The sequence below is a fragment of the Tursiops truncatus genome, chromosome 8, assembly GCF_011762595.2.
Source record: "Tursiops truncatus isolate mTurTru1 chromosome 8, mTurTru1.mat.Y, whole genome shotgun sequence".
NCBI classification, from domain to species: Eukaryota; Metazoa; Chordata; class Mammalia; order Artiodactyla; family Delphinidae; genus Tursiops; species Tursiops truncatus.
The window spans coordinates 46636564-46664430 of NC_047041.1; the positions used below are offsets into that span (position 1 = coordinate 46636564).

Below are 27867 nucleotides of genomic sequence, written 5' to 3' on the forward strand. Positions count from 1 at the left end.
ATATTGCATACCAGTATTACATACCATGCTGTATATAATATTTACAGTTGAAAATCCAGATTTTGCCAAAAGATAAAATAGGCATAGGAAGGACATGATTCTTCATATTATATAAGTGAGTTCTGTTATGAGTATTGTCATAGTTTGAGCTGACTCAAGTATTGGGTGGGCCAAAAGTTTCATTCGGTTTTTTCTGTAAGATGACTCTAGTAGCACTTATGTGTCTTTAACTTCATTCGAAACAATTTTGTTAGATTGTATGTGACAGCTGTCATATCAGTGTGCATTATAAAAAAGACTTATCAAAATTGGTGAATTTTTGTTTAGCCATTTTAATATTCAATATGGAAGAAAAAAGCAACATTTTTGGCATATTATGCTTTATTATTTCAAGAAAGGTAAAAATGCAACTGAAATGCAAAAAAAATTTGTGCAGTGTATGGATAAGGGGCTGTGACTGATCAAATATGGCAAAAGTAGTTTGAAAATTTTGTGCTGGATATTTCTCGCTGGATGATGCTCCACAGTCAGGTAGACCAGTTGTAGTTGATAGCGATCAAACTGAGACCAATCAATGTTATACTACACAGGAGATAGCCAACGTACTCAAAATATCCAAATCAAGTGTAGAAAATTATTTTGTACCAGCTTGGTTATGTTCATCGCTTTGATGTTTGGGTTCCACATAAATTAAGGGAAAAAAACCTCTTCACTTATTCTCTACTTAAGCGTAATGAAAATGTTCTGTTTTTAAAACAACTTGTGATGGGCAATGAAAAGTGGATACTGTACAATAATGTGGAATGGAAGAGATCGTGTGGCAAGCAAAATGAACCACCACCAACCACACCAAAGGCTGGTCTTCATCTAAAGCAGGTGATGTTGTGTATATGGTGGGATTGGAAGGGAGTCCTCTACTATGAGCTCCTTCCAGAAAACCAAACGATTAATTCCAACAAGTACTGCTCCCAATTAGACCAACTGATAGCAGCGCTCAGTGAAAAGTGTCTGAAATTAGTCAACAGAAAACACATAGTCTTCCATCAGGGTAATGCAAGACAGCATGTTTCTTTGATGACCAAGTAAAAACTTACAGCTTGGCTAGGAAGTTCTGATTCATCGGCCATATTCACCACACATTGCACCTTCAAATTTCCATTTATTTCGGTCTTTACAAAATTCTCTTATTGGAAAAAATTTCAGATTTCTGGAAAACTGTAAAAGGCACCTGGAACACTTCTTTGCTGAAAAAGATAAAAAGTTTTGGGAAGATGGAATTATGAAGTTGCCTGAAAAATGGCAGAAGGTAGTGGAACAAAAGGTTGAATACATTATTCAATAAAGTTCTTGATAAAAATGAAAAATATGTCTTTTATTTTTACTTAAAAACTGAAGGCACTTTTTGACCAACACAAAATAAGGCATTCTTGAATTTCAGAACATGCTTCTGATGCAGTGGGGGAAGGAGAAGGATAGTGGGATTGGAGGGTATGGTCTAAGGCTGTGATGTCTGTAGAAGAGCCATATATACTGGGGCAAATAAAACGATTCATTGGGGTATAGGAACAAAATAATAGAACTCCCATTTATATTGCTTTTTATCACATTTTTTGTAATCTTTTATATTTAGGTAATTTATAACATATATTTAATTATTTATAACATATAACAGTAATACATGTATATTTAAAAATAAATATGAGGCTATTAGAGAGACATCTTGCAAGATGGTGGAGTAGAAGGAAGAGCCCTTACTCCCTCTTGCGAGAGCACTGGAATCACACCTAACTGCTGAACAATCATCAACAGGAAGACACTGGAACTCACTGAAATAGATACCCCATATCCCAAGAAAAAGGAGAAGCCACAATGAGACAGACTTTGACAGGACTGGGGGAAACAGAGACTTCACTGTTGGATGGCACACACAAAGTAGTGTGTGCATTGAGACCCAAGGGTAGGAGCAGTGACCCCATAGGAGAGTGAACCAACCTACCTGCTAGGGTTGGAGGGTCTCCTGCAGAGTCAGGGGGTGGCTGTGTCACACAGTGAGGACGAGGACACTGGCAGTAGAAGTTCTGGGGAGTACTCCTTGGTGTGAGCCATCCCAGAGTCCGCCATTAACCCCACCAAAGAGCCCGGGTAGGATCCAGTGTTGGGTCACCTCAGGCCAAACAACCAACAGGGAGGGAACCCAGCCCTACCCATTAGCACACAAGTGGATTAAAGTTTTTACTGAGCTCTGCCCACCAGAGCAACAGCCAGCTCTACCCACCACCAATCCCTCCCATCAGGAAACTGGCACAAGCCTCTTACATAGCCTCATCCACCAGAGGGCAGACAGCAGAAGCAAGAAGAACTACAGTCCTGCAGCCTGTGGACCAAAAACCACATTCACAGAAAGATAGATGAGATGAAAAGGCAGAGGGCTATGTCCCACATGAAGGAACATGACAAAAACCCAGAAAAACAACTAAATGAAGTGGAGATAGACAACATTCCAGAAAAAGAATTCAGAATAATGACAGTGAAGATGATCCAGGACCTCAGAAAATGAATGGAGGCAAACATCGAGAAGATGCAATAAATGTTTAGCAAAGACCTAGAAAAATTAAAGAACAAACAAACAGAGATGAACAAAGATTAACTGAAATGAAAAATACACTAGAAGGAATCAGTAGCAGAATAACTGAGGCAGAAGAACGGATAAGTGACTTGGAAGACAGAATGGTGGAATACACTGCCACGGAACAGAATAAAGAATGAAAAGAAATGAAGACAGTCTGAGAGACCTCTGGGACAACATTAAACGCAACAACATTTGCATTATAGGGGTCCCAGAAGGAGAAGAGAAAGAGAAAGGACCCGAGAAAATATTTAAAGAGATTAGAGTTGAAAACTTCAGTAACATGGGAAAGGAAATAGCCAACCAAGTCCAGGAAGCGCAGAGAGTCCCATACAGGATAAACCCAAGGAGAAACACGCTTAGACACACAGCAATCAAACTGGCAAAAATTAAAGGCAAAGAAAAAGTATTGAAAGCAGCAAGGGAAAAATGACAAATAACGTAAGGGAACTCCCATAAGGTTAACAGCTGATTTCTCAGCAGAAACTCTACAAGCCAGAAGGGAGTGGCATGACATTTTTAAAGTGATGAAAGAGAAAAACCTACAACCAAGATTACTCTACCGGGCAAGGATCTCATTCAGATTCGATGGAGAAATCTAAAGCTTTACAGACAAGGAAAAACTAAGAGAATTCAGCACCACCAAACCAGCTCTACAACAAATGCTACAGGAACTTCTCTAAGTGGGAAACACAAGAGAAGAAAAGGACCTACAAAAACAAACCCAAAACAATTTAAAAAAATGGTAATAGGAGCATACATATCGATAATTACCTTAAACGTGAATGGATCAAATGCTCCAACCAAAAGACACAAGCTTGCTGAATAGATACCAAAACAAGACCCATACATATGCTGTCTACAAGAGACCAACTTCAGACCTAGGGCCACATACAGACTGAAAGTGAGGGGATGGACAAAGATATTCCATGCAAATGGAAATCAAAAGAAAGCTGCAGTAGCAATACTCATATCAGATAAAATAGACTTTAAAATAATGATACAAGAGACAAGGAAGGACACTACATAATGATCAAGGGATCAATCCAAGAAGAAGATATAACAATTATAAATATATAGGCACCCAACATAGGAGCACCCCAATACATAAGGCAACTGCTAACAGCTCTAAAAGAGGAAATCGACAATAACACAGTAATAGTGGGGAATTTAACACCTCACTTACACCAATGGACAGATCATCCAAACAGTAAATTAATAAGGAAACACAAGCTTTAAATGACACAATAGACCAGATAGATTTAATTTATATTTATAGGACATTCCATCCAAAAGCAGCAGATTACACTTTCTTCTCAAGTGTGCACGGAACATTCTCCAGGGTAGATCACATTTTGGATCAGAAATCAAGCCTCAGTAAATTTAAGAAAATTGAAATCATATCAAGCATCTTTTCTGACCACAATACTATGAGATTAAAAATCAATTACAGGGAAAAATACGTAAAAAAACACAAACACATGGAGGCTGAACAACACGTCACTAAATAAGAGATCACTGAAGGGCTTCCCTGGTGGCGCAGTGGTTGAGAGTCCACCTGCCGATGCTGGGGACACGGGTTCGTGCCCTGGTCCGGGAAGATCCCATGTGCAGCGGAGCATGCATATGACCATGGCTGCTGAGCCTGTGCGTCGGGAGCCTGTGTTCCACAACGGGAGAGGCCACAACAGTGAGAGGGCTGTGTACAAAAAAAAAAAAAAAAAAAAAAAAAAAATGAGATCACTGAAGAAATCAAAGAGGAAATCAAAAAATACCTAGAGACAAATGACAATGAAAACACAATGATCCAAAACCTGTGGGATGCAGCAAAAGCAGTTCTAAGAGGGAAGTTTTTAGCAGTACAACCCTACCTCAAGAAGCAAGAAAAATCTCAAATAAACAATCTGACTTTACACCTAAAGGAACTAGAGAAAGAAGAACAAACAAAACCCAAAGTTAGTAGGAGAAAAATCGTAAAGAACAGAGCAGAAATAAATGAAATAGAAACAAAGAAAACAATAACAAAGATCGATAAAACTAAAAGCTGGTTCTTTGAGAAGATAAACAAAATTGATAAACCACTAGCCAGACCCATCAAGAAAAGGAGGGAGAGGACTCAAGTCAATAAAATTAGAAATGAAAAAGGAGATGTTACAACAGACAGCACAGAAATACAAAGCATCCTGAGACTACTACAAGCAACTCTATGCTAATAAAATGGACAATCTGCAAGAAATGGACAAATTCTTAGAAAGGTATAACCTTCCAAGACTGAACCAGGAAGAAATAGAAAATATAAACAGACCAATCACAAGTAATGAAATTGAAACTGTAATTAAAACTCTTCCAACAAAGAAAAGTCCAGGACCAGATGGCTTCACAGGTGAATTCTATCAAACATTTAGAGCATAACTAACACCGATCCTTCTCACACCCTTCCAAAAAATTGCACAGGAAGGAACACTCCCAAGCTCGTTCTATGAGGCCACCATCACACTGATACCAAAACAAGACAAAGATACTACAAAAAAAGACAATTACAGACCTATATCACTCATGAATATAGATTCAAAAATCCGCAGCAAAATACTAGCAAACAGAATCCAAGAACACATTAAAAGAATCATACACCATGATCCAGTGGGATTTATCCCAGGGATGCAAGCATTCTTCAGTACATGCAAATCAATCAATGTGATACACCATATTAACAAATTGAAGAAGAAAAATCATATGACCATCTCAATAGATGCAGAAAAAGCTTTTGACAAAATTCCACACCCATTTATGATAAAAACTCTCCAGAAAGTGGGCATAGAGGGAACCTATCTCAACATAATAAAGGCCCTATATGAGAAACCCACAGCCAACATCATTCTCAATGGTGAACAACTGAATGCATTTTCTCTAAGATCAGGTACAAGACAAGGATGTCCACTCTTACCACTGTTATTCAACATAGTTTTGGAAGTTGTTGCTGCAGCAATCAGAGAAGAAAAAGAAATACAAGATATACAAATTTGAAAAGAAGTGAAACTATCACTGTTTTGCAGATGACATGATACTATTCATAGAGAATGCAAAAGATGCCACCAGAAAACTACTAGAGCTAATCAATGAATTTGTTAAAGTTGCAGGATACAAAATTAATGCAGAGAAATCTCGTGCATTCCTATACACTAATGATGAAAAATCTGAAAGAGAAATTCAGGAAACACTCCCATTTACCATTTCAACAAAAAGAATAAAATACCTAGGAATAGTCCTACCTAGGGAGACAAAAGACCTGTATGCAAAAGACACTGATGAAAGAAATTAAAGATGATACAAACAGATGGAGAGATATACCATGTTCTTGGATTGGAGGAATCAATATTGTGAAAATGACTATAGTACCCAAAGCAATCTACAGATTCAATGCAATCCCTATCAAATTACCAATGGCATTTTTAACAGAACTAGAACAAAAAATCTTAAAATTTGTATGGAGACACAAAAGACCCCGAATAGCCAAAGCAGTCTTGAGGGAATAAAACGGAGCTGGAGGAATCAGACTCCGTGACTTCAGACTATACTACAAAGCTACAGTATTCAAGACAATATGGTACTGGCACAAAAACAGAAATATAGATCAATGGAACAGGTTAGAAATCCCAGAGGTAAACCCATACACCTATGGTCAACTAATCTATGACGAAGGAGGCAAGGATATACAATGGAAAAGAGACAGTCTCTTCAATAAGTGTTGCTGGGAAAACTGTACAGCTACATGCAAAAGAATGAAATTAGAACACTCCCTAAACCATACACAAATATAAAGTCAAAATGGATTAGATACCTAAATGTAAGCCCAGACACTATAAATCTCTTAGAGGAATACACAGGAAGAACACTCTGACATAAATCACACTAAGATCTTTTTTATCCACCTCCTAGAGTAATGGAAATAAAAACAAAAATAAACAAATGGGGCCTAATGAAAGTTAAAAGCTTTTGCACAGCAAAGGAAACTACAACCAAGATGAAAAGCCAATCCGCAGAATGGGAGAAAATATTTGGAAACGAATCAACGGACAAAGGATTAATCTCCAGAATTTACAAGTGGCTCATGCAGCTCAATATCAAAAAAACAAACCACCCAATCCAAAAGTGGGCAGAAGATCTAAATAGACATTTCTCCAAAGAAGATATACAGATGGTCAAGAAGCATATGAAAAACTGCTCAGTAACACTAATTATTAGAGAAGTGCATATCAAAACTGCAGTGAGGTATCACCTCACACCAGTTAGAACGGGCATCATCACCAAGTCTACAAACAACAAATGCTGGAGAGGGTGTGGAGAAAAGGGAACCTTCTTGCACTGTTGGTGGGAATGTAAATTGATACAGCCACTATGGAGAACAGTATGGAGGTTCCTTAAAAAACTAAAAATAGAATTACCATATGACCCAGCAATCCCACAACTGGGCATATACCCAGAGAAAACTATAATTCAAAAAGACACATGCACCCCAATGTTCATTGCAGCACTATTTACAATAGCCAGGTCATGGAAGCAACCTCCATGCCCATCAACAGACAAATGAATAAAGAAAATGTGGTACATATATACAATGGGATATTGCTCAGTCATAAAAAGGAATGAAATTGGGTCTTTTTCAATGGATGGATGGATCTAGAGACTGTCATATGGAGTGAAGTAAGTCAGAAAGAGAAAAATAAATATGGTATATTAATGCATCTATGTGGAACCTAGAAAAATCATACAGATGAACCGGTTTGCAGGGTAGAAATTGAGATACAGAGGTAGAGAACAAACATATGGACACCAAGGGGGGAAAGTGGCTGGAGGTAGTGGTGGTGGTGTTTTGAACTGGGAGATTGGGATTGACATATATACACTAATATGTATAAAATAGATAACTAACAAGAACCTGCTCTATAAAAAATAAATAAAATAAAATTCAAAAAAAATTAATAAAGCTATTAGAATTGTACGCTCAAATCGTTTTTTACACATAGGATTGTGGAATCAAAAGTTTGGAGACTACTGTTGGGTAACAGTTACGAAGGAGTAAGGGAATTTGAGGTATGTCTTACTTTCATAGCTGAGGTTAATGTAGAGGCAGGGGCTGATCAATGATGTTTTTAAGTGGCAGTCAGTACTTTGAAGGCAGGTAGTAGTGTGTGTGCATGTAACACACACACACAGTCTGTCAAATTTGGGGTTGTGTAGCTGATTTGGAAGGTACATGGAATCCTAGTGCTAATCATTGGCACTTTGATTGCCGGATCTTTGATTTGTTAAGATTGAGGCCTCTGATGTACTTTCCATCCTGCTCAGAATTGATTTGGAATCTGAGTCTAATGATTACCTTGATTCCTTGAAGAAAAAGTTAACAGTGACAATAATGTGTTAATTCATAGATGCCAACTATGTGACATTTATAAAATACTTAAAAGCATTAAAACATCTTAATTTCAATACCTAGAAGTAATTATTTTGACTTTTTCAGTCTTTTTTTCCTGTGCAAATATATGTACATAAAATTGGGACAACAGCATGTAGGGTGTTTTTATGACTTATAAATTGAATGCTGTAGTAATAGTATTTACCCATATCATGTCATTAAATATTTTTTTGAAAATATTTTAATGGCTATATTATATTTTACCGTTTGGAACTTACTTGAGCAGCTCTCCATTCAGAATTGAGGCTATCTCCAGTTTTCTGCTCTGAGCAATGTGTAATGGCCATCCATGTATATAAACCCTTGTGCTTTTTCCAATTATTTCATTAGGGTTGATTTTATAAATGAAACTACTGAGGCCAAGGATATTGACATTTTTAGGACTCTTGTGACAAATTGTCAAAGTGCTTTGTGGAAAGGTGTTACCAACAGTGTTTGAAAAGGCATATCTACCAATACCCTTAGTAGCATTAATTATTTAAAGTATTTTGTCATATTAATAAATAAAATTTGTTACTTAATGCTTTAGGTTGAAATTATTTATTTATTATTGGGACTGAACTGTACTTTCTTATGATTATTGGCTATTTATATTTCTTTTGTGATTTATTCAAATGCTTTGTCCATTTTTCTAAGTGGTGTTAGAATTCTTTTGGTTTTGCAAAACTGTTGCAATATTTTTAGTTTGTGGATTACTGTTAATTTTGCTTATAGTGCTTTTTGACATTCAAAATATTTAAAATTTGTATGTGATACAATTTACCACCTTTTTAAAAAAATTCTTTTTGCTTTGTGCTTCCTCATTCCAGGGTTAGTTAGTTAACTATTCTCCTATATTTTTTGTAGCCTCTTATTGCTTTGATATTTTCTCTTTTTGAATTTTTAAAAATTAGTTTTAGTAAATTTCTAGATGCATAGTCCCAGACATATACCTCATTTTGTATAAATTATCAAATATATGCTTTTTATTCTAAATGAAGTTCTTTTTTTAGAACTTTCATTTTTGCATATCTCTTCTTTTAACTTGTTTCCTTCCTATGCTGCATTAGCTCTACCCTCCTCACGCACAAGGTACAAAGATTGATGTGTTTAATCTTTCTTCACTCATATAATGTGTATTCATATATAAACTATATACATGTATATTGGAGATGGATATATATATATGTGTGTGTGTGTGTATATATATATATGTGTGTGTGTATATATATATATATATATATATATATATATCTCCATACTGGAGCATGCACACACATATACACACAGAATTTTGCACAGTAATTGTTTCTCAAAAAATGTTCATATTATTTGAATGTTTCTTCAAGTTGTCTGGATAGCTTTAGTTCATTCTTCTCATGGATGAATAATTTCATATTGAGTCTACCATAATTAATTCAGTCATTCCCCTCTTAATGGGAATTTACTGTTTCCAGTTTTCTGCCACTATGAATAGTGCTGCAATCTAATGATTACATGTTCATTCAAACTTACTGATGCTTTTTATATCTATAGGATAGATTCTCAGGGGTGGTATTACTGGCTTCCAGGGTATGCAATTTTTTAATTTAAATAAGTGTTGCCAGACTGATTTCACCTTTCACATTTCTGCTGACACTGCATGTCAGTACAATTTTATCTCATATCTATCTCAGCAATAGGTGTTACTGCTCTTCTTAATTTTTGCCAGTTTAATAAGCTTAGTGATGCTTCATTTTTAACTTAATTTCCTGTTTCCAGACTATTAGTGAATTTGCGCAGTTTCATATGTTTGTTGGGTATTTTAATCTGCTCTTCTGTGAATTTATTCATATTCTTTTCTCATTTTTCTATTGTATATCTCTTTGTTGTCTACTATTATGGGTTTTTGTATATTCAAATGATTCAATTTACGCGATCTTGCTATATGTAGATTTTCTTAGGGATAAAGATTTTCCATGAATTGATATATACATGTAATGACTGGTTTATGATTAGTATCCTTTCAACAAATATGTCAGCTAGAAAACTCATTAAAAAAATCCTTTAGGCTATTAACTCAGTGGTTATCTAAAAGATTACTTGATTGAATCCATATAATTCAAGACTTTTAATTGGTTTATGAACAGATACCAGCAATATAAGGAAGAATGATGAGAAAAAAATTCACGTGGTTAATAGCTTATTTATTTTTCAACATAAAATGAGGATAGGCAAAATATATTTAATGTAATCTGGGTTTCTCCATGTGCAATTTAGGGTTTCTTTTAACTCTATTCTATACATCTTAAAATCCCTTGTTTGGGAAGTCGTCAGTCTATGATGATTTAAATATTGGCCAGTTATACCCAAAATATAAGAACATGAATGCACACTAACTCCAATCAAAATGCTTCTGAAATAAGTCTCATTGCTCTTCCTTAATGGGCTATGTGAGGCAAAGAGACAGTTCTGGCTGGTTTATTTCACTGAAGATAGAAGTGGGCACAGGGGAAAAGCATCTCTTATTTGGGGTCTCAGTGACCTGGGCCAGGACAGCTGAGGATCTTGTCCTGTGGGGATCGGCTTTCTAAAGTCAAAGTTTGGAAAGTGAGTCCAAGTTAAGTTGTTGCTAAAATGGTCTAAATGAAGAACAGTAATTGAGAAATGAAGTGAAAATGAAGTTCATAACCAGAAAAGCTTAGAATAACATTAGCCTAGGTTGATTCTGAAGATGTAGTACACATGCTTTTTATGTTTTGGTTTTTTTTACATCTTTATTGGAGTATAATTGCTTTACAATGGTGTGTTAGTTTCTGCTTTATAACAAAGTGAATCAGTTATACATATACATATGTTCCCATATCTCTTCCCTCTTGCGTCTCCCTCCCTATCCCACCCTCCCTATCCCACCCCTCTAGGTGGTCACAAAGCACTGAGCTGATCTCCCTGTGCCATGCGGCTGCTTCCCACAGGCAAATTCTATCAAACATTTAGAGAAGAGCTAACACCTATCCTTCTCAAACTCTTCCAATATATAGCAGAGGGAGGAACACTCCCAAACTCATTCTACGAGGCCACCATCACAAAACCAGACAAGGATGTCACAAAGAAAGAAAACTACAGGCCAATATCACTGATGAACATAGATGCAAAAATCCTCAACAAAATACTAGCAAACAGAATCCAACAGCACATTAAAAGGATCATACACCATGATCAAGTGGGGTTTATTCCAAGAATGCAAGGATTCTTCAATATATGCAAATCAATCAATGTGATACACCATATTAACAAATTGAAGGAGAAAAACCATATGGTCATCTCAATAGATGCAGAGAAAGCTTTCGACAAAATTCAACACCCATTTATGCTTTTTATGTTTTTTAATTCTCACTTTGTATCCCCTCCTTTGAACAAACTGAGTTTATTTAAAGCAGCTGGGGAAGACATGTAAGCTCTGTAAGGGCAACAATCATAAATCTCCCTTTTCTCTGATTCCTTAGCACCCACAAGAGTGTTTGTCACATAATAGGCTCAAGAAATATATGTTAAACCAGAAAGAAGTCCCTCTAAGCATCCTCTGGTTCCCAACTTCAGTCTGGCCTTAGGACTCCTTGCTTATCCCATTATGCTTCTCCTTTTCTATTCTCTTAGCTAAGTCTCCCCATGATGTAGACTAGAGTGGAGAATAAATTGGTATGCCTTAGTTGATCAAAGCTGGCAAAGGATGTCATGGATAATATCTTCTGAATCAACAAGAATGAGATTCTTATGTGACTGGTACATTGGCTCTGGAAACAGTTTTCAAAAACACTAAGGCAATGGTCATGCCACTGGGATATTACTTTCTGGTGGGTTATATATGTACTAGTACCTTTATTTTTAAAAAGGTTTTGTTAAGACATCCATAGCCTTTAAAAATCATTGATAATGCAGGAAAATGCAAAAGGAGGTATCCTCTGACAACTGCAGTCTACTAGTCTGAGGCAAAACTCAAGAATAGTGGTTGAAATAATGACTTTATTTTATGGATTCAGGATTTAACTTAGTGTTCTGGTGTTTTTGTTTTTTGTTTTATGTTTTAGTAGAGTCAAGTCAATCTCTTGAAGTATTTTGGCAATGTAAAGACAAAACCTGATAGCATAAGAATGAACGTTTCAGGGCAAGTAACCATTGGACTGGATATTTTAAAGACAGATAGGCATCAAATATCTTCTGGCTGCAAGATGTCAGTGTTATTTTAATGCCAAGGAGGTGTTGCCACCCCAGCAGAACTCCACAAGGAAGGGCACCATTGTACCCTTAGTGTCTAGCGTAGTGCCTGGCGCAGATGAATAGTAAAGAACTATAATAGTGCATAGAAATTTTAACTTTATTTTTCTGTAAATCAGCATGATCTTGGTATGAAGCCTTGAATCTTAGTCAATTCTGGGTTTTCTCGAAGCATTTCTGCTTTATACTTAATCACTCCCCCACTTTTCCTGTACCATCCTTTTTTCTCAGAGGGAACAATTCCCTGGGGCACATATTCTGCCACTGCATCTCAGTGAGAGCAGAGACATTGTGTAAAACTGTATATCACTACGTTGAGGACAGTGCCTCAATTACTATTGATGGACTGAATAATGTTGCTGGGAGAGACATGCAAGGAAGTGATACCAAGCAGGACCATATGGGGCCCCTGGGCACAAAAGCCTTCCTATGTCCCCCATTTCTTTGATTACAGGTTTCAGTCAGCCTCCACATCCTTCTCTGAGTTCCAACGGGCAGTTTCAAAGAGTTGTTAATTAGGGAAGGGAGGGGACGTGAGACAAGGGAGGAACAGTCAAAGAGAAACAACAGTGCAGCTTTGGGGCAAGGTCCTGGTTCCCCCTCAAGGGATATACACAATATCTTTTTTTTTTTTTTTTTTTTTTGCGGTACGTGGGCCGTCACTGCACAGGCTCCGGACGCGCAGGCTCAGCGGCCATGGCTCACGGGCCCAGCCGCTCCGCGGCATGTGGGATCTTTCCGGACCAGGGCATGAACCCGTGTCCCCTGCCCCACCAGGTGGGAGAAGTTAACTATATGCTGCCCACAAGCACATAGACCCCCAGATGGTTGGAACCAGAAGGTTGATGATGCTGACTCCCACTTACCTCACTACCATCCAATCAGAAGAATGTCCACGAGGTGATCACGCCCTCTTTGAACCATTTCTATAAAACTTCTCACTACCCCCTCCAGGTTGGGACACAGTTTTGAGGGCATTAGCCTGCCGTGGCCCCCTTTGCCTGGCAACGCAATAAAGCTGTTCTTTTCTACTTCACCCAAAACTCTGTCTCTGAGATTTAATTCGGTGTTGGGGTAAAGAGGCCAGATTTGGCTTCATAAGCATCATGGTCATCATTCAGCATCTACTGTGAGATAACTCCTATTGGGACATTTCCTTCTTAATCTTCAGTAGTCATCACTCCTTTAAGTTGGCATTTGCAGCTGAGATGCATGTGTCCACCTGGTCTCTAGCTTTAAGGTCCACTCCACCATCTGCTCCTCCTCTTTATTCCAACCACAAAGCTTCTTCACTTTAAAAACAAAACAAAACTCCATCTGTGTATCTCATAGCTATTGTATATGGGCAAAAAACTAGCAGCAAAATGAGCATTTAGCTGCTTCCTGCTCTTCTTGGGGTACGACGGGATCTTGTGAAGCTGTTCAGGATTTGCTATCTGGATATTCCTTTACCATTGTTTCCCCTTTATTCTCCTGTGCCGCACTGGTGTCAGGGAACTTCTTTAAAGGCTTAGGGTTGGGATAAGGATTTAAGCTGAAATGATTCTCATCAAAGTTTTCTTTTTCTCTTCTTTTACTCTTTTTATCTCACTCTTTAACATGAGTTTTTTGGTCAGAGAGAGGTGGACCACGTATATATAGTTATACGGAGAAACAGATTCCATTTAACTGCATATTCTTATAAATCTTTCCAGTCTTATACCTGGACTATAGTTTTTGAATTTAAAAGCAAAAGTACGGTGACTGTGCTTTCTGTTCTTATGCCCCTTGGAAGGTCTGGAGACCTTTAATACAGTAACTCAATTGTAGGATGGTAGGGTAAAAAGGATTTGCAAGGAAAACCCATTACTAATAAGTCATTAGGTCTTTCTGCAACAGATGCAGAAAGATTTGCTGCATTGGTAGTAGCATATATCCTGCACCTTGAATTTTAATGCCTGGCTTCCTACAGGAAAATTTACTGTAAAGAAAAGAGGACAGTAGATAGAAATCTCTTAATCAGGTTCTGAAAAATAAGAAAAAATAAAGTGAAGCTTAAGTCTCAACCAAACCTTTTTTTCCCCCTTGTTTTATTGAAACATAATTGATGTACAGCACTGTGTTTAAGTTTAAGGCATACAGCACAATGACTTCACTTACACATATTGTGAAGTTATTACCACAATAAATTTAGTTAACGTCCATTAGTTTATATAGCTACCAAAAAGAAAAAAAAGAAAAAAGAAAAGTTTTGTTCTTATGATGAGAACTCTTAGAATTTATTCTCTTAACAACTTTCAAATGTACCATACAGCAGTGTTAACTGTAGTCATCATGTTGTACATTACATCCCCAGTAGTTATTTATCTTCTAACTGGAAGTTTGTACCTTATGAAACCTTTGTTTTTAAGATACTTGTGAAAAATGCTGTACATCTTGCCTTGCAGTTCAACTCAGTAGTTCTTTGATATTTTTGATTCTGTGGTAGTGTCTCTCTACTTTCAGTTTTTTGGTATAAAATAAATCAGAAGTGATGGAAAAATGAGATTGGAATTTTGTATCATGTAGTATGACACTGTATCATACTTAATATAATTTTAAGTGACTGGTTTTCTACTGCCCTGTTTTCAAACAGTGTACGTGTAATCTAGAAACCTTCACAGAGGAGAGGGTTTTAGCATTTCTGGTGGAACATAAGGCAGTGTGACTCCTTTGTCAAAACCTGCCGGTATCTTCCCACTCAAAGTGAAGGTTAATTTCCTCACAGTGACCTATAGAGCCCTGCAACTTGTGGCCGCAGTTACCTCTCAGATCTAAATCCTAGTCCTCACTCACTCCTGTCCTGCTTCTCTAGCCTCCTCACTGCTCCTCAAACACTTAGAACCTTGAATTTTTGCACTTGCTTTGTCCTTGGCCTGAAATGCTATTTCTCCAGATAGCTGCATGGGGAAGGGGAGTCATCTCTTTCAAGTCTTCAGTGTCACCTTCTCAGTGATTCCTACCCCATTCTACTTAAAATATCCTTCTCACCTGCCCAGAACCCCTGTTATCATTCCTTGCTTTGTTTTTATTCATTGCACGTTTCATTATCTATCAGAGGAGCATTACGTTGTTGTTAAGAGCAAGCCCTCTACAGTCAGACCATTTGGGTTTGACTCCAAGCTCCACCACTTACTGGTTGTGTGAATTTTGGGGAAATTACTTAATCCCACTATATCTCAGCTGCTTCTTCTAAAATGGAATTGTCACAAGAATTAAACATTTTTTTCCCCTCACAATGAAATATTAGCTGCATGAGGGCAAGGATTTTTGTCTATTTATCGCTTTTACTCTAGGACCTAGAATATTTCTCCCATTTTATCAATTACTTGTTTAGAGGTTTAGTTATATGATTTTGGCTTATAGTAAGTTTTCCTAAGAACAAATATTCTAAAGTTTGCTCCACCTTTTTAGCCAGGACCATTTGAATCTTCCATGACAGTGAGCTGTATTTTTAAAATAAGGGCATAGCCCAAGTGACCATTAATAGAATGATTCACTCATCCATTACTTCTTTCACTTAAATATTTATTGTCTAAGCTACTGTTTTTTGTTAGACTCTGTGCTAGATACATTCACTGGGAGACGCTGAAATTTAAAACATATATTTTTTTCCATTGACCCTGACCTCAAGGAGCTTGTTTTCCAGTTGAGAGTCTGGGCTTTTAAGGATTAGTGCATGGGGATGGTGACTAAAACACTAACCTTGTAGTCAAATATATCTGGTTTATATATTTTATTTCTGCCACTTGCAAGCTATATTACCTTGACTAAGTTATTCAATCATTCTAAACTGTAGGTTCCTAATCAATGAAGCAGGGAAAATAATTGTACCTACCTCAAAGGGCTTTGAAGTTATTATATGAAATTATCTATGTAATGTACTTAATATAGTGCCTGTTACATAGTAGGAACTCAATAATTTTTATCTACTATTACTGTTGCCTTGAAGGATGGATAGAGTGTGTAGAAAGAGGCAAAAAGGGTGCTCCAGGCAGAGAGAACAGCCTGATTTAAGTCAGAGAAATGGTAAAGCATGGGATGTATATGGGAGATTACAACTAGTTCTGTTTGACTGAAATGTGGAATACATTAAAGTAGGTAGGGAATATAGAAAGATCAAAGCTCTGTCATGTAATTCTTTACCGTGAAGTAACCACTGGTAACATGTTGGCATATTTCCTTCTAGCTATTTTTTTTTAATACAGTGTAAATTTGTACAAAAGAGTGCTTATTATAGAATTGAGGTTAGAAATACAGATGATACATTTATACAGTGCTATTTATTTGCCAGACACTGTTCTAAATGTTTTAGTTGTATTAATCCCATTACTTCCCATCTGGCTCTTCTTAACAGATCAATTATGTCTTCTAGGGTTTTAATAAAAGAAAAGAAAAAAAAAGAAAGAAAAACTCACTCTGAAATACTCCCAAGGTAGTGTGTATCTCTATGTAGAAGATAATCCTGGTTTGATGCTCCATAGCTGATCATTTGGCAGTATTTCTCCAGCTGTCTTCTAATGTGACTGTGCCTAGTTCAATCTACTTCCATTTCCATAATAGGAGTTATTTCTCTGAGTACAGATTTCTTTAGAATCTTTCTGTTATTAAAAGGGGAAAGGAGAAGTTGGCTAGATCAGGAGTTATCCATTACATAAAGTTTTAGAATGAGTTTATGTTGTTTCAGTTGGTTGTCCCTCTGAGCCTTATTTGGTAGCATGGACCTTCCATATTACTAATTTCTGAAGAGATGGAGAAAACTTCTTTTCATCTTCTCCCTCATGTATCCCCACACAAACTGAGGGAAGGCTTTTAAGGTAGAGGGAAGTGACACCATCAGCTTCTCTGCTCAGTCCCCTGTCTCTAATTTACCGAGGAGACTATTCTCGTGACATTAGAGTTCCTGAGGGTAGAGTTTGGGGTAATTATTCAATAGGCAGGGATTAAGGTATAATGGTAAGTCCCTTCATATTGTGAGAGGGTCCTAGAGCAGGAAAGATTCCTGCTATTTCCAGCCCTATGAAGCAACATTTTCCCTAAGACTTCTGATGAAAGATCTTGTTATTCCAGCTGTCTTTCTCTTTGTCTGATTCCATTTCTCATAGTCCTAGTTTATGAAAATTGTCCTTTTCTAGCTGATTCACCAAACCTCAGTTCTTAGTGAGGATAACATTATTTATTAATTTATTCTGCCAATATATATATATTTATTTTCAAGTCATCAAGTTTATTTTACTCAACAAATATTTATCGAGTGCTTTTTATGTTCAGGTACTTTTCTAGGTGATGAGAGTAAATTCTACTGGGTGTGAGGTGGGGAGCAGACAGAAAGTAAACAAGTAAGAAGAAAAAAAAACACAAGGCAGATGATGATAATTGCTCTGAAGAGAAAGAGAAAAAAAACCCTCAGGTTGACAAGGAGTCACTAGAAGGCTATATTTTACACAGTGACCAGAAAACATTTTATGTTGTTTCAGGCCTTTTTCTACTATAAAAGTCATGGTGATAAATATACATTGGACCCCACGAAATTGCTTATAATCAACATTTTTTACCTACAAAAATGGCAATTTTATGTGGTTCAACCTAATAGCTGATAACCCTGAGAACTTCTATCTGACCAGATAGAATTTTAAGAGCTAAGATATTTATATTAAAGTTTTATTTCAAATGCATAATTGCTCTCTACCAATATTCATTGTGTATATTATTACATGTCAGAATAGATATATATCAACAAACAAAAAACATTTTTTTGATTGCATGCCCATTATAATCTAGTGGAGGGGAAAAGCAATAAGTAATTATCAAAATTAAATAAAGTATATTATACATTAGTATGTGATGACTGCTATGGGAACAATAAATATGGTTGAAAGACATTAGGAATGCTGGTTACAAGGGATAGCAATTTTAACTGAGTGGTCAGTGTAGGCCTCAATGGTGATATCTGAGCAAAGAACGTGAAGGGTGGAAATGGAATTATCTGTGAGATTATCTGGAGAAAGACCATTACAGGTGGAGGGATCGCTAGTATGAAGGTCCTATAGTGGGAGCATACTTAGTATATTCACGAATAGTGGGGCCAGCCTGTTTGGCTGCAGCTGAGGGGAAAAATGGAAGAAGAATAGAAGGAGAGGTCCAAGAGGTAATAGGGGACCGGATTATGTACAGTCTTATAGGCTACTGGAAAGATTTTACTCTGAGAGAAGTGAGAAACTATTGGAAGGTTTTGAACATATGAATGCCTTAATCTGACCTTCCCAAAAGGCATGCAGAATCTTATGTTTTTAGGAATTAGAAATATTTTATTTTTGCCTGGGTTGGCTTGACTTGCCATTATTTTCCACAGGCTTCTTTACTGTAGGTCTATATTTAATGTCTATTAAAGTGGATAGCAAGGATAATGGAATCATTGTTTTGGATCCTATGAAGTCCCTGTAGTGTGCCCCCCAATGACTGATTTCTCCCTTGAAACAAAATCAGATGAATTCCCAAAGTAAAAGCTTTGACATAGTTTTAGTAGTATGTAGTTTAAAAAGACCTGGAGGTCATGGTTTTAGACTTTTCTTGTCTTAAAAGAAAGTGACATTTACCTGTTTGCACTCAGCCTGGGGTCATTTTAAACATAAGCGCCACCTATTAGTTCTTGAAATTTCATCTCGGGTGCCTAGAGGGAGAGATCTCTCTTCTCACTTCCTCAGCATGTGTATGATACAATTCTAACTGTTTAACTAAAAATCTGATTTATATAAGGGTTTTGGAAAATGTAGATCAAAAAGTTTTTTGCCACCCCATTAAAGCATTTAACCTGTAATATGTTGTTGATATCACAAGGTGGCAGCAGCAGTGTCATAACAGTGCTGTTCTGTGTTGAGTTGCTGAAGTTTTGAAACAAGTTGGAAATTATTCATTTAGCCTTTACTTTAGGAATAAAACAAAAGAAATTCCTTGTTTTAAACATTTTAAAGTAAGCATACAATTTGAAGTTAGATTTTGTTCATTTGTTTGTTCTTTAGGCGATTTTTCCTGAGCTATAAGTGATTTATCTTTCTCATCTATTCTGGTCTATGCTGAGGCACATATTGCTCTTCTTCTATCTGCTAACACTATTTTAACTGATTTTAGCTCCCAGGTATGGTGAGTTTTCTTTTATTCTTTTGTGAAAGAAGTGAACATAGCATCCTCCCCACTTCTGCTTTAAGAATTTATATATATTAGTCTGTTTTATCCACAGAGCTTGAGTTGCTGAGCTGAAGCCTGCAATTCTTACTTGGTAACAGAAAGAAAGCATTTTTATATTACTGAACAATTATTAAACCGTGTTGCAGTAACAGCCTTGGGCCGGGAAGGAGGCAGCTTGACATAACAGAAAAATTGAGCCATCTGAGACCTCTGTGTTTGGATTTTGGTTTTGCCATTTGTAAGTTGTGTGGCCATGGCCAAATTACTTAACCTCTGTGAACGTCAATTCCTTTATCTGTAGAATGTTAAAATAATAATAATGCTTACCTCATAAGATTGTTGTGAAGAATGAATAATACATAAGGCATATAAAGTACTTAGTACAGTTCCTGAACCTAATAAATACTCCATAAATAGCAGCTATTTTGATATGATCTTATGGAAAGTCCTTTCACATCTCTGAGTCTCATTTACTTCATCAGTAAATGGAGAAAAAAAAATCCTACATGTTGGGGAAAAGCAAATGAAAGGATGTATATAAGAAAGTTTTGAAAAATGAATTCTATAAACTGCATTATATTAAAATGTGTGGTAAAAATAGGATTTTATTTTCCTATTTCATCATTCCTCCCTGGGGATTCAGATCAAATAATAGATGAGAATGCATTTTGCAAAGCTGAAGCATTATGTGAATATAAGATAATATCATCATTACTATATGACGTCCAAATATCTTCTCATATGCCCATTGCTGTTACTTGGAATTCTTTCCATGGGTAGTTTGGTGGAGCTGAACAGGAGAAAGAGAATAATAGTTATTCCTGTTAAAACGTGCATACCTGCTGTAAGACAGTACTGCTGTTGGCAGGCTGTTGCATGAGCTTGTCAGAGCTCCATATTGATATTTAAATAAGAACAGTAGTTTTTGTTTGTTTTGTTTTGTTTGTCTGTTTGAGAGAGTGGGTGGAAAAAGAGTAATTATTTGGCTTGGGGGACCTGGGTAATGGTAGGAAGGAGGTAGGGAATAAATGATGATAAATGGGAGTTGGGAGAGATGTGGAGTGGAGAGAAGAGGCAGAATCAGGGAAAGGGAAGCTTGAAGGAGAAGAGGATGGTCTCAAACATAAGCTTTAAACTATAGTTAATGTTTTTGTTATACCAGTCTGGCAAAAAGCACAGAAATTAGCCCTTATAAGGAATGATGAAACTGTCTTCCCTTCTGTTCCCCTTCCCTCTTCTCCCTTTCTTTCCCTCACTTTTTTCCCTCCTTCCCTTCCCTTTGCTATCACTTGTAGAATATCTGCTATGTGTAGTGTCTTTAAGCTGCCACCTGCCTTTGCACACAACCGGTTTGTAAAAGCGAACCTCAGGAACACCTTCTTTATAACCTCAGTTCAGTTCTGCCCGGCTCCCTTTGACTTGTGCCTTTCACTTGATTCCTTCTTTCTTCCTGTCTTCTAATTCCTGACCTGAATACTAGTTACTTTCTTCTTCTTGATATCATTCTCTATATCAGTGATAAAGATGCAGAAGACCAAGGCTCCTTTTTTAATCTTATACTTTAGTAGGAGTAACAGTGTCTCATATGTATAGACCATTACATGTTTGAAAATACCACTTATCTTTTTTTTTTTTTTTTTTGCGGTATGCGGGCCTCTCATCGCTGCGGCCTCTCCCGCTGTGGAGCACAGGCTCCGGACGCGCAGGCCCAGCGGCCACGGCCCACGGGCCCATCCTCCCGGACCGGGGCACGAACCCGTGTCCCCTGCATCGGCAGGCGGACTCCCAACAACTGCGCCACAAGGGAAGCCCTACCACTTATCTTAATTGATTCTCACAATGGTTTAGTAAGCCAGGTAGAGTTGACGTCACTGTCCACATTAGAAATGAGGAAGCTGTGGATGGGCAACTTGTCCAGAATCATATTGTTAGAAAGTGATGGAGTTAGGAGTTTGACTTCAAGTTTGACTTCCCAACCACTGCGCCACAAGGGAAGCCCTACACTTATCTTAATTGATTCTCACAATGGTTTAGTAAGCCAGGTAGAGTTGACGTCACTGTCCACAGTAGAAATGAGGAAGCTGTGGATAGGCAACTTGTCCAGAATCATATTGTTAGAAAGTGATGGAGTTAGGACTTTGACTTCAACTTTGACTTCCCAACCACTGCGCCACAAGGGAAGCCCTACCACTTATCTTGATTCTCACAACGGTTTAGTAAGCCAGGTAGAGTTGACGTCACTGTCCGTGTTAGAAATGAGGAAGCTGTGGATAGTCAACTTGTCCAGAATCATATTGTTAGAAAGTGATGGAGTTAGGAGTTTGACTTCAAGGCAGGGATTTTCCCATTACACTACAGGAGAAAAAGAGCAATTTTCACTAGGATATTGGAGATGGGTTTCATGGCTAGGTAGCTTTAGCACTGGTGTTTGTGTGATGCTTAAGACTTTGGTTGAAGAGGCAGGTGTTCCAGATAGGGAAAACTAAGTGAAAGCTTGGAAGAGTAATAAAACCTGCTACGTATAATTGAAGTCCGGGCTAGGCACTTTTCATGTATTATCTCCTAATCTCTATAATAATCCAGCAAGGTAAGCATTTTATTGATTGATTGCTTATCTTTTTTTTAAATAGGATTTGAGGTGGTAGGTAGATATTATTATTTCTAATTTGTAGAAGATGAAACTAAACCTCAGAAAAGTTAAGTAACTTGATCAACATCACATAGTAAAATGTGGTGACATAGGGATTAATAAACATGTGCCTGACATCCCATGTCCCTTCCGAGGAAGAGAGGGGAAAGGCTTTATGGATAACGAGTAGTCAGGTTCAGCAGGCAGGAGGGCTGAGAATAAGATAGGTGATTTTAGCTGATTGAGAGCTTTAATTACAATACTACAGAGTTTAGGCATTCTTCTTTAGGCATTTGTGAACAGTAGAAAGTTTTTGTGTAAGGAAGTAGCATTATCGGCTGTGCTGAGGAAGATTCAGCTGGCAGCATCATGCATGATAGATTGGAGAAGGGAGAAACTGGTGGCAGGGAGACCAATTGCGTGGCTGTCACACTAGAAAATATTCAACTGCGTACCTGGAGAATTATGCATTTCCCTTCTTAAGGATACTGAATAGTGGATTCTTCTTTACAAGTATCATTTGTCCTGGGTAAAAACTTGACTTATAAAGAACAAAATTATGTTAAATTTAGAAAACACAGTCAAACTAACTTGTAAAAGAAAGGAAAATCCTAGTGACAAAATTAATTACCTAAGGAAACCTGTGAGTAACTTAATGGAGCTGGTGGTTACTTTGCTGAGGTTGGAGGTTATCTATGAATAATTTAAAGTAATAATTTTCTTTGGAGCCTTCTAGCTAATCTTCTAATCATCTGATCCAAAATAGTGAGAGTACTTTAGTTTTCTACCTAATATTGCTCAAATGTAATGAAAGTGGATCACATTCATACTTACTGGAATCACTGGACCTTAAAGGATATATTATTGAGATAGTGTGTAGATATTTAACTGTAAAATTCCACTAATTTTAATCACTTTGAAATTTCTCTAAGTTTGACCTTCCTCTTCATCCACAATGCCACTGATCTAATTCAGTCTTTCATAGAATTTTGCTAAGAGGTTTGACAACAGGCTTCTAACTGATCCTCATAATCTAGTCTTTCCTCTTTTAACTCAACCTCCATAATCCAACAGTTTAAAAACTACCTATTGATCCTTATTGATTACTGACTGTTGTTCCATTTCCTTAACGTAACATTTACCTTGGGCCTTTATAGTCTGATCCAAACTTAAGTTAAGCCTAACTTAAGCCTTGTTCTTGTTCCTTCTTCTGTCTGAAATACTCTTCCCTTTGTTTTCATCCGGAAATTTCCTGCTTAATCTTTTAAAGGCTTACTTGTCTATCACCAGTCTTCTAATGACCTCAAGTAGAACAAATTCTGCTCTCCTGTAGAACAAATTCTTTTCTCTTGTGTGCTGCTCAAGGCCTCTGTTAGAGAGTTCATTGTATTTTATTAGAACTAGTTGCTCAAGTGCTTCACCTGTTAAATTTTGAGCAGCCTGATATCAAGTATTAAATTTGTCCATACAGCTGTGATATGGTTTATTTACAGCTCATTAGGCAGTAAGTACTCAATAAATGTTTATTGATGATTGACTACTTTCCTTGCTGTCTAAGAAAAATATGCTGTTTTTCTAAATATATATATATATATTGTACTAGAAGCCTGTCTTAAAATTTCCTGGTTTACCCAAGGAAAAGGTTCTAGTTCTAGATAAGGAGGTTGTTAAAAGTACAAAAATGAGTCATGGTGGTTAACAGCTTACTCTGTCCTTTAAAGTACTTATTATGTGGCAGACTATGAGACAAATATGGGCTTAAAATGATGTTGCATAGTTCTACATCCTTCCCTGTGCAGGAACCTTATTAGCAGATTGTGTTACTCTCAGAGTCAGAGATGTTACTGGGTCATTAGCAGTCTTGGAGAGAATGGTTAGGGTGGAGGGACTATTTTTCCAGCTACAGAATTGATATGGGTCGATTGCTTACCCATTTAAATAACTTGTTCTCTTTAAAAATTCCTTTTTTGCCATTTTTGGAATTATGCAATTTTACAATTCCAAGCCTAATTCAACAGGCAGAGTATCTTGGCAAAAAAGACATAGAAGTCTTCAGATTCCCTAAAGTTTTCCTCCCATAGAGAAAGGAGCTTGCAGTATATGTAAGGGGCCAATCCAACTCTGAAAATATTATGGTGAGGGAATGGGATTTGTTTATGAGGTAGACCTATCAATAACTTGAAAATAAAAATGTAACTGTGAAAAATATTTCAAATATTCATACTCTATAAGCTTTATGTCATGCCACCTGTATGACATGGGAGTAGGTCTAAGGAAGTCTACCTGCCTTAGACTCTGTCCATGGAGAGTTTATATGGAAACCTCAAAAGGACTTGATATTTTTATCAAGAAGTATAGTCTTGCTTTGAATCAGCTTAGTATTTTTTCTCTTAGGGAGATTAGCACTTTCCACAATGTATTGGGTTGGCCAAAATGTTCGTTTGGGTTTTCTATATCTTACGGAAAAACCCGAGCGAACTTTTTGGCCAACCCAATATTATAGTTATTTGTGAGGAAGGTAGAAGTCCCTTACAATATTATGGACTCAGGAACTGTTCCATGTGTATATGGCTTACATACCCTCAGTACTAGCCCAGATCCCTACATACAGTAGCCACTTACTAAATGTTCATTGGATAAATAAATTGATTATATTATTGTCTTATCTAAAAGTACTGTAGTTTTCAAACTATATAAAAATATGAAACTGGGCACAGTAATTGAAATTGGGAGTGTTACAGAAAATTTCTGATGTATGATTATCCAACTTGTAACACTGGTTCAGGAACACATTCCACATTTTAAGTGGAGAATTTCATTGCAAAATAAATGATATGCACCTTCCTTTCTCTCCCACCATACTTTTGTTCCATTAATTTTTGTTTACTTTTTTTTGGTTTTTTTTTTTTAACAACTTCATTGGAGTATAATTGCTTTACAATGCTGTGTTAGTTTCTGCTGTATAACAAAGTGAATCAGCTATACGTATGCATATATCCCCATATCCCCTCCCTCTTGCGTCACCCTCCCACCCTCCCCATACCACCCCTCTAGGTGGTCACAAAGCACCTAGCTGATCTCCCCTTGTGATGCAGCTGCTTACTGCTAGCTATCTATTTTACATTTGGTAGTGTATATATGGCAATGCTACTCTCTCACTACATCCCAGCTTACCCTTCCCCCACCCGATGTCCTCAGGTCGATTCTCTAGGTCTGCATCTTTATTCTGGTCCTGCCCCTAGGTTTATCACAACCATTTTTCTTTTAGAGTTCATATATATGTGTTAGCATATGGTATTTGTTCTTCTCTTTCTGACTTCACTCTGTATGACGGACTCTAGGCCGATCCACCTCACTACAAATAACTCAGTTTCATTTCTTTTTATGGCTAATATTCCATTGCATATATATGCCACCTTCTTGTTGGACACTTAGGATGCTTCCATGTCCTGGCTATTGTAAATAGAGCTGCAGTGAACACTGTGGTACCTGACCCTTTTTGACTTGTGGTTTTCTCAGGGTATATGCCTAGTAGTGGGATTGCTGGGTTGTATGGTAGTTTTATTTTTAGTTTTTTAAGGAACCTCCATACTGTTTTCCATAGTGGCTGTACCAATTTACATTCCCACCAACAGTGCAAGAGAGTTCCCTTTACTCCACACACTCTCCAACATTTATTGTTTGTAGATTTTTTTTTTTGTGGTACACGGGCCTCTCACTGTTGTGGCCTCTCCTATTGCGGAGCACAGGCTCTGGACGCGCAGGCTCAGTGGCCATGGCTCACAGGCCCAGCCGCTCTGCGGCATGTGGTATCTTCCAGGTCCGGGGCACAAACCTGTGTCCCCTGCATCAGCAGGCGGAATCTCAACCACTGCGCCACCAGGGAAGCCCTGTTTGTAGATTTTTTGATGATGGCCATTCTGACCAGTGTGAGGTGATACCTCATTGTAGTTTTGATTTACATTTCTCTAACGATTAGTGATGTTGAGCATCCTTTCATGTTTGTTGGTAATTTGTATATCTTCTTTGGAGAAATGTCTACTTAGATCCTCTGCCCATTTTTGGATTGGATTGTTTGTTTTTTTGATATTGAGCTTCATGAGCTGGTTGTATATTTTGGAGATTAATGCTTTATCAGTTGGTTCGTTTGCAAATATTTTCTCCCATTCTGAGGGTTGTCTTTTTGTCTTGTTTATGGTGTCCTTTGCTATGCAAAACTTTTTAAGTTTCATAAGGTCCCATTGTTTATTTTTGTTTTTATTTCCTTTTCTCTAGGAGGTGGGTCAAAAAAGATCTTGCTGTGATTTATGTTATAGAGAGTTATGCTTATGTTCTCCTCTAAAAGTTTTATAGTGTCTGACCTTACATTTAGGTCTTTAATCCATTTTGAGTTTATTTTTGTGTATGGTATTATGAAGTGTTCTAATTTGATTCTTTTACATGTAGCTGTCTAGTTTTCCCAGCACCAATTATTGAAGAGACTGTCTTTTCTCCATTGTATATTCTTGCCTCCTTTATCAAAGATAAGGTGACTGTATGTGCACGGGTTGATCTCTGGGCTTTTTATCCTGTTCCATTGATCTATATTTCTGTGTTTGTGCCAGTACCATACTGTAGCTTTGTAGTATAGTCTGAAGTCAGAGAGCCTGATTCCTCTAGCTCCATTTTTCTTTCTCAAGATTCCTTTCGCTATTCGCGCTCTTTTGTGTTTCCATGCAGGTTGTGAAGTTTTTTGTTCTGTGAAGAGTGCCAGTGGTAGTTTGATAGAGATTGCACTGAATCTGTAGATTGCTTTGTGTAGTATAGTCATTTTCACGATGTTGATTCTTTCAATTCAAGAACATGGTATACCTCTCCATCTGTTTGTATCATCTTTAATTTCTTTCATCAGTGTCTTATAGTTTTCTGCATACAGTTCTTTTGTCTCCTTAGGTGGGTTTATTCCTAGGTATTTTCTTCTTTTTGCTGCAGTGGTAAATGGGAGTATTTCCTTAATTTCTCTTTCAGATTTTTCATCATTAGTATGTAGGAATGCAAGAGATTTCTGTGCATTAATTTTGTATCCTGCTACTTTACCAAATTCATTGATTAGCTCTAGTAGTTTTCTGGCAGCATCTGTAGGATTCTCTATGTATAGTATCATTTCATCTGCAAACAGTAACAGCTTTACTTTTTCTTTACCGATTTGGATTCCTTTTATTTCTTTTACTCCTCAGATTGCAGTGGCTAAAACTTCCAAAACTATGTTGAATAATAGTGGTGAGAATGAGCATCACTTGTCTTGTTCCTGATTTTAAAGGAAATGCTTTCAGTTTTTCATCATTGGGAATGATGTTGGCTGTGGGTCTGTCATATATGGCCTTTATTATGTTGAGGAAAGTTCCCTTTATGCCTACTTTCTAGAGAGTTTTTATCATAAATGGGTGTTGAATTTTGTCAAAAGTTTTTCTGCATCTATTGAGATTATTGTATGGTTTTTATCCTTCAGTTTGTTAATATGATGTATTACATTGTTTGATTTGCATATATTGAAGAATCCTTGCATTCCTGAGATAAACCCCACTTGATTATGGTGTATGATCCTTTTAATGTGCTGTTGGATTCTGTTTGCTAGTATTTTGTTGAGGATTTTTGCATCTATGTTCATCAGTGATATTGGCCTGTAGTTTTCTTTTTCTGTGGCATCTTTCTCTGGTTTTGGTA

The 27867-nt window shown here is 37.1% G+C and overlaps 1 protein-coding gene across 1 annotated transcript in view; it reads left to right on the forward strand.

Moving 5' to 3' along the window:
• The window catches only part of DLG2 (discs large MAGUK scaffold protein 2), a 2041254-nt gene that overhangs the window by 281118 nt on the left and 1732269 nt on the right, over positions 1-27867 (forward strand). The window lies entirely within an intron of this gene.